Source organism: Gallinula chloropus (assembly GCF_964237585.1).
Source record: "Gallinula chloropus genome assembly, chromosome: 3".
Lineage (NCBI taxonomy): Eukaryota > Metazoa > Chordata > Aves > Gruiformes > Rallidae > Gallinula > Gallinula chloropus.
Window position 1 is genome coordinate 89,824,519 of NC_140087.1, and position 17,971 is coordinate 89,842,489.

Here is a 17,971-nt window from a genome sequence, read left to right on the forward strand (position 1 = left end):
CTATGATCCTATGATCAATAAAGGAACGTGGGGTCAGAAAAAACACTGGTAAGATACTTAACCACAGAGATTAAATAAAAATCCTTATAAAAGATTCAGCTAAATAATATAATAGCTTAAAATAATTTATTTCGAGAAAATGAGACAGAGCCACACAGCTGGGCCTGTAATGTCATTTGTTTATGTCATTTCAGGACAGAAGAAAACCAAATATGTTAATTAAATAATGAAAATGTAACCATGTTGTATGTGATGTAAGCAGAACTAAAGGAACTGGAAAATGGTGGACTATCATGACAGGAAATAAGAAACATGAATACATTGCCACAAATGTCATATGGAGGCCAGTAATAGAAAACAGCTCTCTCATGCTGTGTGAGAAAGAACAGAAATGATTGAATGTCTAATTATAATCATTGTTTATAGAAGGTATGAGTAGGAGAAAACTCAAATTTGTCTTTACTGACAGTATGGAAAAGTTTTATCTCAGAGATGTAAAAGGACTAATTTGTATGCTTTCACAGACTATTTTTCAGATGAGGCATTTTCAAGAAGTCTTCATGTCAGAAAGATCCTGATTTTCTAAAATAAGTGTTTCTAAGAAAAGTGTTACTAAATTTCTCAATTAGCACAAAAAAAGTTTTGAAGATGTCAAAACCCCACAACTGATGATGGTCCCCCCCACCCTGTCCTGGTCAGGCAGAAGGGAGTGACCTGAACCCTGAGGAGGGCTGGAAGACAGTCCCCACTCCCCCAGGTTTCCCTAAGAAATAGTTTTGGGGCCCTGGAAGTTGAGGAGGAGGTAAGTGAGGAGACGAATGCAGCCCCTCTGCCTCAGAGGAAGTGAGTGCCTAGAGTGAGGCGATTGACCACATGCCTCGAGACTGCCTCTGTTAGGCAAGAGAGAAGGGTAGTTGTGGTAGGGGATTCCCTCCTCAGGGGGACGGAGGACCCCAAATGTAGACCTGACCCTACACGCAGGGAGGTGTGCTGCCTCCCTGGAGCCCGGGTCAGAGACATCACCAGAAGGCTCCCAGGGCTGGTGAGATCCTCTGACTACTGCACATTATTGATAGTTCAAGCAGGCAGTGATGCAATCACTAAGTGTAGCCTGCGAGCTATCAAAAGGGAATTCTGGGACCTAGGGCACTTTGTTGAGGGAGGAGGTGCTCAAATAATATTTTCCTCTATCCCTACTAGTGGGATGATGGGTTCAGAGCAGGTTAGGAGAACCCAGGAGTTGAACAAATGGCTGAAAGGCTGGTGCCAGTGTAGGAACTTTGGGTTTTTTGACCAAGGGGTGGTGTACTCAGCTCCTGGCATGATGACTGTTGACAGGGCTCACCTGTCCCCAAAGAGAAAGTGGAAGAAGGTAAATGCCAATGGCACAGGGACGGACTTGGGGATGTTGTTTCATGTGATAGTAGGGAAAATACTGTGGATTGCCCTGAGAACTCCTCAGTGGAGCCACCATTGCTCATGCCCTGTCAGAAATCTTTCTGTGACCTGTTTAGGATACCTGCATCTGCTGCCCCCCTAAAGTGCCTATATACGAATGCACGTAGCATGGGTAATAAACAGGAAGAGTCAGAGATCTTTGTGCAGTCACAGGGCCATGATCTCATTGCAATCACAGAAACGTGGTGGGACAGCCTGGATGACTGGCATACTGTCATGGATGGCTATGTGCTTTTTAGGAAAGACAGGCTAAAGCGGCGAGGTGGAGGAGTTGCTCTTTGTGTGAGAGAGCTGCTAGAATGTATTGAACTCCACCTAGGGGAGGATGATCCATCAGTTGGATGCTTGTGGGTAAGAATCAAGGGACAGGCAAGTGTGAGTTACACTGTTGTGGGTGTGTACTACAGGCCCACTGATCAGGAGGAGCAAGTTGATAGTGCATTCTACAAGCAGCTAGAAGTAGCCTCGAGATTCCAGGTGCTGGTCCTTATGGGGGACTTCAATTACCCAGATGTTTGCTGTGCAAGCAACAGGGCCAGTCATATGCAGTCCAGACAATTTCTGCAGTGTGTAGAAGACAATTTCCTGCTACAGATGGTGCAGGAACCTACAAGGGCAGGGCAGGTACTGGACCTTGTTTTTACCAACAAGGAGGGACTCGTTGAGGAAGTGAAGTTTGGGGGCAGCTTGGGACAAAGTGACCATGAAATGGTAGAGTTCAAGATCCTGAGTGGAAGAAGCATTTAAACAGCGCTTCTTCCAAGCCCAGGACCGGTGCATCCCTTTGAGCAAGAAATCAGGAAAGAGAGGCAGAGGACCTGTGTGGATGAGCAGGGACCTAATGAGTAAACTCAAAGGGAAGCAGAAGGTCTATGAATTGTGGAAAAAGGGTCTGAGCACCTGGGAAGAATATAGGAATGTTGTCAGGGCCTGTAGGGATGCAACTAGGAAGGCTAAAGCCCACTTGGAAATGAAACTGGCAAGGGACATAAAGGATAATAAAAGGGTTTTTTTAGATATTTAAATAGTAAGAGGATGACCAGGGATAATGTGGGTCCCTTGCTGAATGAGACGAGTGTCCTGGTAACGGGGGATGCTGAGAAGGTGGAGATACTGAATGCCACCTTTGCTTCGGTCTTCACTTCAAAGGCCCCACAGGACCCACAGACTCTGGAAGAAAGTAGAAGAGTTTGGGAAATGGGGGTGGTCCAGGAGCGTCTCAAAGGGATTAACGCACATAAATCCATGGGCCCGGATGGGATGCACCCACATGTGCTGAGGGAGCTGGTGGAGGTGATTGCTGAGCCGCTCTCTATCATCTCTGACAGGTCTTGGAGAACAGGAGAAGTGCCTGAAGACTGGAGGATAGCCAATGTCACTCCGGTCTTTAAAAAGAGCAAGAAGGAGGATCCCAGCAACTATAGGCCAGTCAGCTTCACTTCTGTCCCTGGAAAGGTAATGGAACAGCTTGTTCTGGGTGCCATCTCCAAGCAATTGGAAGAGAAGGTCATGCAAGGCTTTCGATACTGTCTCCCATGACATCCTGACAACACTATCATATTGTGTCAAGATTTTTACATCCTTGCTCCCTTTCCTCCTCAGGTGGTGTACAACACAGCTCTTCAGGCCTTAACATGAGTTTTATATAATTTCCTTACATTGTTTGAAGGAATCTCACTGGTATTATGGGTGAACTAAGAAGAACTGGTCCATTTTATTCTCTGCTTTCATCTACCTCTACATTATGCTAGTTGCATTCTTTTGTTTGTTTTCATGTATTAATACCATCAGAAGTCCATGTCTTTCCTCTTTGTGTGCATGGAAAAGGCTATATGGAAGTTCTAATTCTTTTTGTGTTGAGGGAATTACATGTACCTTCACTCTGAGTACAATTCTGCAGGCTATGCTGGAGTGAGTCATTGACCTCTAAAAAATACAATTTATTTTCCTTAATGTTTTGACAGTGTTGAGGAAGAGGCAGGGAAGAGAATGTTTAAAAAGAAAACCAGTAGCTAACCTTAAAAGAAGCCCAACAAAACCATCTTGAATGCTTTAGCTTTTTCAGATAAAGTTCTTACAATTGGCTTGCTTAAGAGGAAGAGTAGTAGAAGCACCAAAACATGAAAAGAAAGCAAATTCTGTGCAAAGTCCACTATTTGGGTGGAGCCTGAATGAACAGACTTTGTAAGTGGTGTGCAGGATTTGTAAATTGAAGTTGCAAATCTACACTGAAGTACTGTGCATGAGATGGGAGTTACTTTTTGACTGCTTCATTTTTGTGAGAAAAGTCTAAAAAGCCGAGACTTTCCTTGCTACTTGACTTGTAATAACACGCAAATTTCTAGACTATCTTATTCCAGTTTAGTGCTGTCTATCCAAATGATCAGCTTTTCCGCTCCCTTAGGCTCACTCTGCACACATCTTTCCAAGGAAGTGTGGGACAGATGTGGGGATTGTTGGATTCAATTTTTCTTCTCAGTGCATCAAATTTAATGAAAACTGATTCTTCAATCCTTTTTCTTCTTTCCATCAGAAAATTGTGTGAGAACAGAAATTATTTGTAGCATGCCTGGAAAGTTAGTACATCTGTTGTAAGTGTTTCAAAAACAAATAACGAAACAGGGACTGTCTCATTAAGAACACCCAGTCAGCACCTCTGCCCTTAAAAATGAAGATGTCTCAGCTCCTGTGTGTGCAATAAATCTAGAAAACAGTAATCTTTAAGCATTCAGACATAACCTATGCAGTGTGTTTTAGGATTTAATTCAGCTCTTTAACACTTCCTCCCCTTCGGACCAGTAATTTAAATTCTGTAGTGGGCTGCTGGTAGGTACAGCTTCACCTGCACTAAATTCCCAAGCATGAACATCTAAGTACATTTTCTTTCAGAGTTGATATAAACCCAAACCTAACAGAGCTTGTTACCTGCCTAAAGATGATTTATCTTCCATCTCTGGGGAAAATCACATCCCAGTGAAAGGATATCCAATCTGTCTTTCTGTACTTACAAACACATTGGGCAGGGGAAAAGAGAGGAGACAACTTAGTGCTGAATGTCTTCCAGACATATATTGAACTCCAGAACATTTACGAATAAAGATGGGAATTGCTTTAAAATAGTTATTTTAAACATGTTTAGCATATGCAGGTTTATTTCTAAATTCATGTGTTTGAAAATAGGAATGGTTAAATAGTACTGTTAACAGGAAACCAGTAACTGTTGTAAATATGGCAATGTTGGCTCTAAACCTATCTCCAAATCAGAAAATGGCAAGGTCTGGTGAAGAACACCAGTATTACCTTAGCACACCATGATACAACCACAGTTTTCAAGACTTGTAGCAAAAGACATATAGCTGAGGAAGTTGAATGTGTAAATAGACATCAAGACATAAGTAAAAGATTAAATATTGCTTTGTTATTCTATTTCTGTGGGGAGCTAGCAATCATTCTCCACCCAAACCAGTAGAAATCCTAAGGACTTCTACTCAGAATATTTCATAAAGAAAACAACACTAACTAATCACCTATGTTAATTGCTTAAAAGACTTGCTGAAACATTAGTTATTGGGAATGTATGGTTATGGTCCCTCGTGTCTTCAGTGGAGAAAGAATAATTCTGTTGACATTGTTATTTTATTTTTTTCCATTTGTTACCTTTCTAATTACAGGGGAGAATAAGGAAATGAAGAGAGGAAGCTGGAGGAAGAGGGCATGATACAAGTAACAGCTTAGATATTTAGTGCTGTACAATATTTAAGCATTTGTATTTGAAAGTCATTCTATTAACAGAAAGTTTACCACTTTTTTGAAACAACGTTGAAAATAAACCCCAAATTTTCCACTCCTGAGAATGAACTGTTAATGCATTTGGGTGGCTGTGGCTTCTCCTATTGACAAAAGCAGTTTGTCAATGTTGTCACTCAGCTGCTTCCCGAACTGTAAGTCCGCACACAGCCACCAGCTGTCTTTAAATGAGGAGCAGTTTGTCACTGAGCTCCAGGGGGAGGGCATTGGAGAATAGCCCCTCAGCTCCACTACAGGACACATCCTCCTCTGCCAAATCTTTCTTTGTTCTCTCTCAACCTCCACTGATCCCAAAACTGTCTGTGGCCTTTGAGTTTTATGATCCCACCACCAGAACACAATGCATAAGTCCTGGATAAGCATTAGCAAAAATCATTCTGAGGAAGTTGTAATGTCTGCCACATCTCTTCAGTTACAGACAGCATTTGGGTGAGGCAGGTTAGAGACTACCTGCAGAAGTACAGCTGCAAATCTCAAGGGACAGCAGCTGTGGATTGACATGGCGGTGAAAGGAATCACATTTTGATTCACATACATCAAGTTGATATCTCAGTGTCGTGTAAAATCTGTGCCAGGTGGAAACAGGTAGGATGAGATATTTTTTGTGCATGCTAATGAGACATATTTTATCTTGGCACTAGAAATTTTTTCTGCCTCATGATGGTGGCATAAGTGAATCTTCCTGTTTGACAGATTAATATTTGGGTGTCAGCCAGGCATATTTTATGTGATGTATAGGCAAAATACAAGCTTAGATGTTTGAATGCATTTCCATGTAGAAATACTTGTGCCAGTGATGCAGTAAGTTATTTTGAAAATAAGTAGTACAAATATCCATAAAACTAACAACACAGAACTTCACATTTAAAGATTCCTCCACCGAGAAAATGACATTGTTAATTGTATCGAGTTAGATTATTTTCTGATTAGGTATAAACACATCTAACAGACTGCAGATGACACTGGTTCATCAAAATGGGAACATTTAGTCATCACAGGGAAGAAACAACTTTTCTTAGAGCATCTGGCATAACTAGAACGAACTGGACAGAAATTAGCGCTGGCATTTTAGAATACTTGGTTGTTTTTGTTTTTAAAGAAAGTATCAACATTTTTGTGGATTCTCTTTTATCCAAGGGAAAACAGAAGGAGAGTTGGCTTGGTATATAACTTTCAGCTTCTTGGCTACAGGGAAACAAGAACTAATTTAGACACTATAATGTCTTAAAGCTTTATTGTTCATGCCTTTGAACTTAAAACAGTACACCTATCAAAGCTTTGGAATTCTCTGCTCTGTAAAATCTTTCTCCAAAGGTGGACATAAGTGACTGAAAAATGCAAAAAAAAAAAAAAGAAAATAATGAGAAAACATAGCTACCACTACAAATCCTGAAAATTTACTAGAGAAACCTTGCTCCTCTTGGGTTTTCTTCTCTGAAGTCCATTCCTATGTCCATTACTATAAATGACTATATACTGTATAAAAATGACTGCAAGTAATTGAAAATCCAGAAATTTCTAAGCAATGATCTCAATTAGAAGACAATAAATACTCATGTATGTGGTTAAACTTCCTACATCTCTGTAGCAATGGAAAACTCTATTGAATACTTGGAGCTATTTATAAATCTTATTCCAGGCATCTGTAAGTGTGTAATATTACATTAATGGATTTTTGTTCCTTTCCACAGTCTTGTTTACATTACAATCTTCAGTAAGTATTTTCCTACTGAAAAGCACAAGCAGAAAATGAAGAGGAAAGAAAATATGATATCAGGAAGAATATAATTATGGATTAGGAGAGCAACAAAAGTGAAACCTCTAGACTTGAACACCTTCACTGCTACTGATTCTATGACTGATTGGGAGCACCATCCATAGTCTCTAATTTATTTCTGCCAAGACAAGGTGATGATGACCTTCCAAATATTAGTGGAAACTAACATTTGAAAATTATTTTGAGTTCCTCACTTCTGTGCTAACCCATTACTTATTTATTTAACAGAGGTTTAGGTCCCATTAGTTAGGGGTGGGTGGGCATATAGGCTAAAATAACAATGGAATTGAATCTTCTTTAAACTTGAATTGGACATCCGATGGTTTTGGTTAACTTTTTTGAGGTGATTTTTCATTTTTGTATGCTCTAAACATCCTGGTTCCAGTGGGCCATAAAAACAGATGTGCTGAAATACAAACACTACTGGAAGGTTGCTTTTGTGGTATTTCCAGCCTGAAAGGAAGCCAGTTAGAAATCCCTTGTGAATGCCTATTTCCAGCCTATTTTTGTAAGCAGATTTGTCTACCGTTCATTTCTTTTAGGATGCTAAACCAAGATGGACAGGAAATAGCAGAACTCAGACATACTCTGTCTGTTATTCAGTCACATTCCTACAAGGTGCTGAGCAGAACTGCACAGAGAAAGGTAATTCTGTTTCCTGAACAGTTTTCATATTTTGAAGCTTGGTTGCAGTTTGATTCATTTTTTTTTTTTAATGAAAGCAAATGGTATTCACAGTTTTAGTGAAAAGGGAAGGCTTCTTGACCTGTGCTGTGGGAGTACATGATGGACCCTGGAAGTGGAGCCTGCTGGCAGAAAATAAAGAGAAATGTTATCTGAATTTGATCTGTGTCCAGTCAGAATTTTATTGAAATCAAATTAACTTTGTGAACAACTGTGTCCTGAATGGACTTGTAAATTCTTCAGGAAACATACTATTCTGGAATTCCTGTCATCCTTTTGAGGTTCATTGACTTCTAAGAAAACACAATTTTCATACTGACTGGGTTTCAAGTATCAGCTGATTCAGGTCACCTTAAAAGAAACATCTAGACCTCGTTCGGATATATAAAACCAGGAGCTTTGTGGTATATAAGTTGTTCTTCTAATGCGAGATATGACACAGGACCTATAGCACAACTGAGTCCATGCAGCCTGAGCTAGAACCTATGCGAGATATTCAGGGGAATTCTCAAATACCGGCATGTAAGCAACTAAATTGAGACCTTGGGGAATGATTCAGTTTAAGAATAAAATGCATACCCTTAGGTATTTCACTGATGCCCTAAGTGACTAAGCTCCCATTAAAGAAAATGAAAACAAAAGTCCCTCAAATGACACTTGACTTTTACTTAAGCTGAATTTGTATAACTTTACCATCCAAAGGCTGTTGTGATGCTGCTGGTTTTTCTGACAATTAATCCTCCATTGAAAAATGTTCCATTTCAATGTTTTTATGAATGTGACTGGGACAGTAAATTGAGCTAAGTATATTGTTCTCTTCAAGTCAGATACATGTCCTTGTCCTAAACACTTGCTAAATGGTATTGAGTACTGGTGATGTCAGCCCTGGCATGAAGTAACAATTGAGAAAAAAGGAAATTATATACCAGTCCTGGTTCTTCACTTACTCTTTCATTTCTGCTGTACTCTGCGTCCTTCTTGCTAAAGCAAAAAGGCTCACTTTTATAAGTTAACTTGTTTCAGTTCTGTAGGATATGGTTAGCATTTGTTGACATGGACACATGAAGTGTGATTTCATGTTTTCATTTTATGACTTGGCCACCAAAAACCTTATGATTCATATTCATCTTCAGAAAAGGAGATCCTCTGGTTTGTCGAGCGGCTATATTTTTTAAGGAATTGAGTGATCAAGTGTAGATGGTAGTGCAGCATGGGTAGTATCAATACCAAATAGATTTTGCTTATGCAGCTTTAGGGAAAATATTTAAGCTAAATAATGCAATGAGATTTAAGTGCCTGAAGGAACATTGTAGTAGGTAGTTAATATAATTGCAATGGTTCATAGCCAGACTCAGTTTGAAATTGTATCAATCAAATTATATGGTCAATTTTCAGAAAAAATGTAGGTGCAGTTTTCAATTTTCAATAATGCAGTGTCTGCAGATGTTCGGGCCTCCTCCAGGGTGAAGCATTGCAACCACTTCTTAAACTGCTCCAGTACTTGACAGGAGTGGTTCAGAGGGCAAGATGTGAAGAAAAATATTATATCCAGTTAAAACTGAGCCAAGAAAGTAAAATTCACGTATTTGAATTAAAATCTATCTCCTTCAGATGTTATCAATCCAACACAATGGCACATTGCACACTGAGAGACCTGTATTATGATACACTCAAATGGAGAAGAGTAATTTACTGACTTGTTAGTGCATCATCCTGTATGCATGCTACTCCTTCAAGGTTTCTGATTCTGTTGCTAAACAGACCCAGCTCTGCTGAACTTATGAGACCTGACAGAATCATAGCTTGAGTGGCATATCTGTAAATTACTGCATGCATTGCAGGAAATTCATGTGTTTCATTTCCAACAGCCTGGGTAAACTCCTTCATTTCACTGTAATAACTATTTCATACAGTCTCTGGTAAGCCACATGGACATTTCTGTGGCATATTTTGCCCTTCAACATGAAAGAAGTACTGCTTTATTATCATGATGCCATGTTCTACCTGCCACTATCAGAGGGATTGGTGTTTTGAATGGGCTGGATCACCAACAGACTTGGATATTATGAACCTAGGTGGTTCTATGTATTTGTAACAAGACATTGAATCACTGTCTGAATTCTCAAGATACTGAAGAATGTTATTATTTCCATATGCTCTGGTAGTTTCAAACATAGGTTAAATTGTCAAGAAGGTACCAGTGATTTTATCTAAAATAGTGGAAATCTCTGGTCATGAAAAGAAAATGACAGGCAGTGAATGCAGTAGGAAGAATAATTCTTCAGCTGTTATATCTGCAATAGAAAGGCCGGGGGTCCTGGAATGAACTTCTACAACAGGAAAACTGTTTGCATTGACTACCCCTGGAAAACATAAATTTGGAAAGAAGAGGTTAGACTGTTTTCCTCCTTGAAAACTGTATCTGGAGCAGAAGTATGGATGTGGTGAAAGCTTGCTGATGATGCTGCAACCATTGAAAGTAAAGCAACTGGGAAGTCCGAGAAAACCATAAGGAAAAAACTCTCAAACAGTTCGAAGTATGAAGGGCAAATAACAGACCTAGATGGGGTAAATGGAATTTGCTCTTCGAAAATGTTGGAGTCATCACTTTTTCTGCCTAATTTTTTCACTGTCTCCTGTGTGGCATATGTCTGTAACTATGGGAACTTACTGCTCTCATGAAGCACTACATAACCTCTTAGCTTCAAAGAAAGAGACAGAGGCAGAAAGATAGGGGCATGTATGTGAAGTCTCAGTTACTCTGAGTAACACTTTTCTGAATCTTTCTTAACAGGCATGCTACAGGAAAAACGACCTGAGAGTTTGTGATATATATTGACAAAAATAAAATCTTTTGCACTGAAAGTGCTCATGCTTAGACAAAGCACAGTTTTTTCATATCTACTTATACAATGAAGCATAGCTCTCTTTTTGTTTGTTTGTTTTCATAACTTTCATGCAACCTGATAAAAGAGTTATAAAACTTCCGTGTTTACCAAAGAGGAAAAAGCACACGTGCTGCGGTTTGGCATATATTTCATTCATTCATTCCAGCTGGAAAAGGTTATCAAGCTTATTTCAGCTGGTTTGATATGTTGTCCTGACTGGTGATTCATTTTAAGTTGAAAACATGTGCTTATGTGGCACTCAAATAGAACACTCCTAAAAGACAAATTTATGAGAGATCAGAGGGGGTGACTAGTGATCAGCTAACCTGTCCTTGAATATTGCCACGTGGTATGACAGTGGTTGAAAAGATCTAACCATATGCTGCACTTAATGGACTTCACCTTATCAAGAGCTCTGTTGTGCACGAAAATCTGCTTTATGAGGGAAAAATATACAAGAGCAAGGTACTGTGAGTAATTTCCCTTGAATGTTTTTCATAGAGAAAATTCGACACATCAAATGTCAAACTATTGGAAGGGTAAATAAATAAGCACATTTAGAGCAATGAAAAACAGTCTTGATGGCCCAAAGCATACATGAATGTTAAGAGCTGTACAACTATGCTATAAACAGAAAAAAATGCTTTTAATAAAAACTTGGAGAGTTTTACACTTGTCTGCTTGGTGAGCAATAGGAAAATGAGTATGTCCAATTCAGAAGCTGACTTAAGCCAAAAAGATTCTTACAAAATTAAAGCTCACAAAGCTGGAAATGAACCTATTGTAAAAGGAAATGGAAACAAATTCTTTTAAGTTCAAAAAGTAGCTTTAAAGTGAGAAAATTGGATTGTAAAGGAACATAAAGCAATCTTTTGTATGTCTCCCTCTTAATTGCACTATGTATATGTCTCCTGATCAATGAACGTGAGCCCTTATTCATTAGAGAGAAATGTAGTAAACAAATATAGTCCTTTGCATTTAATAGGTGATTTTTTTTTACTTCTAGACTGTGATATCAACATCTACTTGTTGATGAATAGTATTTTATATTTGGTTTAGGATTATTGTTATAAGCAAAACAATAGTGTCATGGTTTAAAGTACAAGTATACATGGAAGAAATTACATCACTGTGTTTTGCACTAAATTTCTATCAGTTTCCATATTCCACTTTTTTCCATATTAAGTTACCTCAGTTTACAAACTAGGGGATGAATATTCTGTAATATTGTGATCACAAACTGTACTTATAGCCCAAAAAACTAGTGTGTCTCCTCTCTCTTTTTTCCCTGCCTGTGATAAATATGTTGCTGTGCATTGGGGCACAGAGAGCAAATTGTTCAGTGTAGGAGCAGGACTGAGTATAGGTTGCTTTTTCTATAAACAGGGCCATCAGCAGTACTGAAAACTTTGCCGATTACAGAGAAGTAAATGTAGAAAATTAATGGGCATACAGGGTATCGTAGCTAGGAAGTAGTACTTTATTATGGGTTAGCCTAGAAAGACATTGCCAAGTGCTTATCGAGTTCAATAAATGTTGCCTGGAAAATCAACATGGTTAAGAGTGTTAGAAATTACAGACAGCTGAATAACAGAATGAGAACTAGAATTTGGCAGCAGATGTCCATGTCTACTTAACAATATTATTGGAAAAAGAAACAGGAACAGTTAATTAACAAATAGCTTTTTGGAAAGAAATTTAACAGATACGGCCTTCACAGTGTAAGTACTAATAAGCTTTGTTTCAAACACTGTATCATCAAGTTACTATTTGTATGAATATTTCTTTTTTGGCTGAGTTTTAGCATGTGTGAAAGATGCCAGACTGGGAGCTTTGGAAACCAAGTTTATTTATCCAAAGAAAGCCTAAAGCCTCAGCAACAGCGCTAAGAACCTGTGTTCACCTCCTTACACTGAGAAGTCTGTTCTGTAGAACTCCTAAGAAAAGTCAGAAAATAGGTCAGCTTCCATGTACATTAGCCTTTGCCCTCTCTGCAGTGGCTGCCAATGTGAATGCCAGTCGATGACAGCTGTGCTGGACATTTGTTGACTGGGAACAAAACTGAGACTGCAGATTCCTTTCACACAGTCTACCAAACACACATTAAATGGCAATTTCTTTCTGACCTTAGACAGCATTACAAGTATTTTCCAATGAGGAAAACTTCTCAAAAGCTGTAGGATGATCTGCATAAAGAAAAAAATAAGTTTGATTTCAACCCCACCCCCGCCCTTGGCAGAGCAAGTTCCTTTTATAAAGCTTAACATAAAATGCATACTGAAAATTTATGGGAGTATGACAGAGAAATCCCTTTTGTGTGTCAGGAAAGATATATTCTTAATATTAAATGTCATTGAAAATCAGGTTTGTTTAGAAAAAAGAACATTTTTTCAGAATATATTGGGGTTTGTTTGGTTGAAAATTTTGCTTTGAAAACATAAAAATGATGTCAAATCGGAGTGCACCAGAACCCCTACCTTGAAAGATCTTTTTCTGAAATTCAGGACCCTTCAAAATACATATTCAACAGAGTCCTATTGAGGCTAAGTATTAAGGGCAGAATTTTAAAATATTTGCTTTAGATTTAAAGATATTTGCAATTAAATAGATGATACAAAAATCCTGCTGGCTTGAGGCAGTCTTTGGCATGGTCAGCGTCCATTCATACCCTCAACAATCTCTATCTCTGATGCTATGAACAATACTTTACAAACGAATTCCCACTCGTACACAAGTGCAAGTGTAGTTATTGCTGGTGCTTTGGGACCTTTTGATTTGAGCTTACATTTGCCCTTTTACATGATGTTTTACTAAAACATGGCCTAGCAGTTTGAGGTTTCTGAAGTCTAAGAATCAGAACACTATGAATACACAGATGAATATGTTACAAAGAAACCTTCTTGGAAAGAGAAAGTAAATGACAAATAAAGCTGTTGTTTGAGAAGTGCACTTCTGACTACTTGGCAGCTTTTCTATTCAATTCCATCTCTAAGACTGCAAGTTATATGCAGTACTTGTTGGGGACCCAAACCCTTATGCCCTATATCAGGAGAATGATTAACACTCTTCCCTGAGGAGAAAGTATAGGCATGGTCAAAGGATAGGACGTCCTCACAGACTTCCAACATGAAGTTTCCTCACTCATTTACCCTTTCAGCCAATGCAGAACAGTTCCCAGAGTGTTCCCTGTGACTCTGCAGATTCATGAGATCTCCACAGTTCCTGGGGTAGCCAGAAGCCCCTAAAATCATTTGCCATTCCTGTAGTCAACTCCATTTGGCTAGAGAAGAGCACTAGTATCAGGAAGCTGCCTTATTTTTATAGATATATCTATTAATACTTAATGTCTTCAATTTCCAAATCAGTTTCCATTTATGTGCTGGGCAATCCAGGCATGCAGAAACAGTTGCACGACATGACACACTTTCTAGGTTAAAGGACTACTATCATTAATGTAGGATTCTTGCATACAAGTAGGGGAGAAGTATTGTCTGTAATTCTTATTGCACCACTTTTAAAAGGTCCTGAGAATTCACAATGTTGCATACTGTGCTATGGACTGTAAATGTGCAAGTCTGGTACAGGAAAACCATTTCTGATTCCTCATCAATTAGCAGAAATTTTTCCTTTTTAGCAAATTTTATTATATTTTGATTTCCTGTGAAGATGGAGGAAACTACTATGCTGTAACACCAGAGGAGGAAATTTCCAAGAAATAAGATTCTGAGAATGCAAGGTATGCCTATTGTATCTACTCACTGGAGCACTAGGTAAATTTGTGCCAAAACTTCTCTGTCTCAAAAAAATTGATTATACATCTATTTGTGTAGGTCCTTTGCTAACATTTTGACTATGCTACTTCTTTTCCTGTACTCATGCTACATTTGTCTGAATGCATTTCCCTGTACCAAAAAATTATATCAGCTATTGAACTAGTTATTTTTTTCCATGTCTTCCAATAGGAAGAGAGAAAAATACATAGAAAAATAAGCATATTCTATTTTAATATGGGAACCAAGTAATAACTAGTTAACAGATACCATACAGTATTTTTGATGATTTTAGTCCATGTTGTGATTTTAAACAGTACCAGACCTCCATACGATAGTCAAAACAAGTAAGAAAAAAAAGAACATGGAGGAAGGACATTTGTCTGTGTATTGCTATAAAATGTTGTTCTGGATTCGGATTGAGTGTATATTGAATTGTCATAAATATGAAAGTCTGACAATTGGTTTTAAATGGATCAAAAAATCTTCTGCAAGGACAGAAGTTATTGATCACTAAGATATCTGATGCTATACTTACTGAAATTAGTACATAGTTTTGCTATTTTTAAAATGAGATTACTAGTTTCTTTTGGCTCTTTCAAAGAATGTGTCTGTCATCTTTTAAAATTTATTTATTCAGTGACAATTTCAAATGTTAGTAGTACATAAAACACACAAGGGAAACAAATAATAAAAGTACATAATCGCTTTCATAGGCCACACTGAATTTTATGGTTTGGCTGGCAATTGCACTTGCAATGATATTGAAGACTGGAAGACAATTAACAACTAATAAGTTTTTTTCATGTTTGAGTTATATAATTAAAAATAAAAAGCAGCTCAATTCAGAGAGCATTTTCTTAAATATTGGTATTGTCTAGAGGCAAGGAAAATTTTGATTCAGCCATAAAACACTTGGCTAAATTAAGAGAGTGGGTGAATTTGGAGACAGTCTGTGCTAATGTGACTACATGTTCTTCTGACCACCCTTTCTGCTTGCAACGTGCTGCCAGTTTAAACTTGGATACTTTTCAATACATTGCCATGTTAAGCACCTTTTGACTTTTGCCTGTTGATCAAATGCATCAGAGACTTTAAATGAGTCTAGAGGAATTTTAACTGTTATCCATTCCTTCCAATGAACTACAGCTAACTGTAACTACTGTGAGAGGATCTTTAACAAATTATTTATTCTTCTAGACCACATATGCCGAGATTTTTCCAAAATGTTCTTAGGAGTCCTTATCAGTAACTAGTTAACTCTGCACACTACTTTTTATCCTATAGCTCTCATGCCTTCTCATACAGAAAATGCCATAAATTCTTAGGGAACTACAAATTATTTTTGACTTGGTTTACACATATTGGAAGCTGAAGGTACATCCAAGGTCAAAGCATTGTAACACAGAGCTGAGGCAGTGAGTTTATTATTTCAGAGGAAAAGATGCCTGCATTATCTCTACCACATCTTGCGACATATTGAGCTTCCTGAAATTCTTCCAAATCTTTGCTATGGAAATGTGTTTAGTTGGAAAGTCTGGATAGAACTGTTTCTAATGAAAATTCTACTAAAGCTGCAAATAAATCTTTGGCATATACATGTTTCATCTATTACTCTATGGTATATATTTATAGAAAGTTGAAACATAAACTGAGATTCTAAAGCAATAATTTTTGCTGAAGAAACTAGTCTGATATTTCATGTTTCCTACTTTTACCCCCTCTCCTCATATTTAGGGTCTTTGCACTACTTGTCAGGTAAAGCTGCAGCAAGAAGAGGCGAGTTTGAAGAACTTTTTTATTTTTAGTTCACTGCACCACAGTTTTCTTGGTCAAAGTTTTCCTTAGTATATATGACTCAACATCAAGCCAAAAATTCTTCGTAAGTTTTTGGCAGATGAATGATGTCAGACATTTGTTTTTTGAAGTGATTTTCAATGGATTCAAGCCACTGGTGGATATGGGAAACTTATTTGGAAAGAGGAACTATTTCTCCGTAAACTATATCCAACTTTTTGAAATTTCTAATAGTTAATTGAGCATAGCTCATCAGCTGGAATTTGTGATTGAGCAGATCAGCATTTTCTAGTCTGTGCAGAGGAGCCTTTGTCAGTTACAGTATATATTTGCCTGAGAGATTCTTTTTCAAATCTGTTGGTGAAAGGGATTCCTCAGATCCCCTGAACTATCACTGCTAATCCCTAACTGACTTCCACACTAGAAGTTGGCACAAATCTTAAAAAAAGGAATTCTATGCAAGACATTGTGCAGTAGCATTTTAAGCCACTAGTCTGTGCCTCCCCCCACAACCAACAAGAGTTTAATACCTGTATTCCAAGTTCATGTAAGTATAGAAAATCCCTCAGAAAATGTTTTAATACCTCCACCAATTTTTTCAAAAAAAGTGGTGTAGAGTAGCAAGTAAGTAGATATTAGCTTCTAATTGCTAAATTTAAGTATGTGTCTAAATCTCTACAAACTTGAGGCTTGCAGAAGTAACAATGAGGAGAATGCAGGATAAAACTGTAACATTTTTGTGAATATATGAATTTCTTATAAAGATGGAGATGCTAAGCTCTGCCCACTTATGTTAATTTCCAGAAAACCAAAAACATTCATATGCTTTTTAATTATGGGCTCTGCTGACATAAGCATGAAAGCAGCACACTATAGATACATAAGGCATAGTCCAGCAAATACTTAAGGGTTTATAACTTGATGTCATTGAGGGTTAACTTTGAAGTGACATCCCAGTAACTTTTTGATACAGTTCAGAAAGTTGAGATAAAGAAAAATTTTTAAAAAGCCACACAGATTTTTAGCTGATTTGACCTAAGCTTTGAGAGGAAGAAGCTCTGAGCGGCAGAAACTGCAGTGAGTCTGTAAGTACCTTGCTTCCCAGTGAAGGACAGCTGTGTTGAGTGGAGTCTGTCTTAATTTGTAAGAGAAGAGAAGGTTTATCTTATACTGACATATGTAGTATATTTTAATAGTTTCTCTGATTGTGGAAATCCTTTGAATAAATCAAGAAGGCGTTAGTCTCAGAAAAGCTATTTTTCTTTTTAGTCCCTAGCCAGAAATGGAAGGATTGTTGGGCCTGCTGTATTATCTTTTGAGGTGAAAGACAGAGTGCAAGCCAGGGATTACACTGAAGAGACATGTCTTCTGAGAAATGTCTTCCATGAGGAAAAAGAAATAGTCAAAGGCGCCACCTGTTTTTAACTTCCAGAAAGCCTATTTCAGAAGAAATGACAATAATACTATTATGAAGAAGAGGCACAGCTGATGGTACTTTATAGTTTAAAAACAGAATGTCAGAATTAGGAGAATAAACTCAATATTTTCCTGAGTCTAAGGTTATGTATTTGTAGAAACATTTCTATATCTCATTGCATTTAATTTCCAAAGCAAACTTAGATCTGATTGAAAACAGACTGAGGAAAAGCATTTGGGGCAGTTGTAAAAGTAAGCAAAAGCATGTTGGATGGGAATTAGGTGTTTAATGAGTTCCTCCTTTACTTAATTGTATATTATTTTTCTGTGCTTTTTCATGTAGGACAGCGAACAGGCTAGAATTAAAGTGTTTA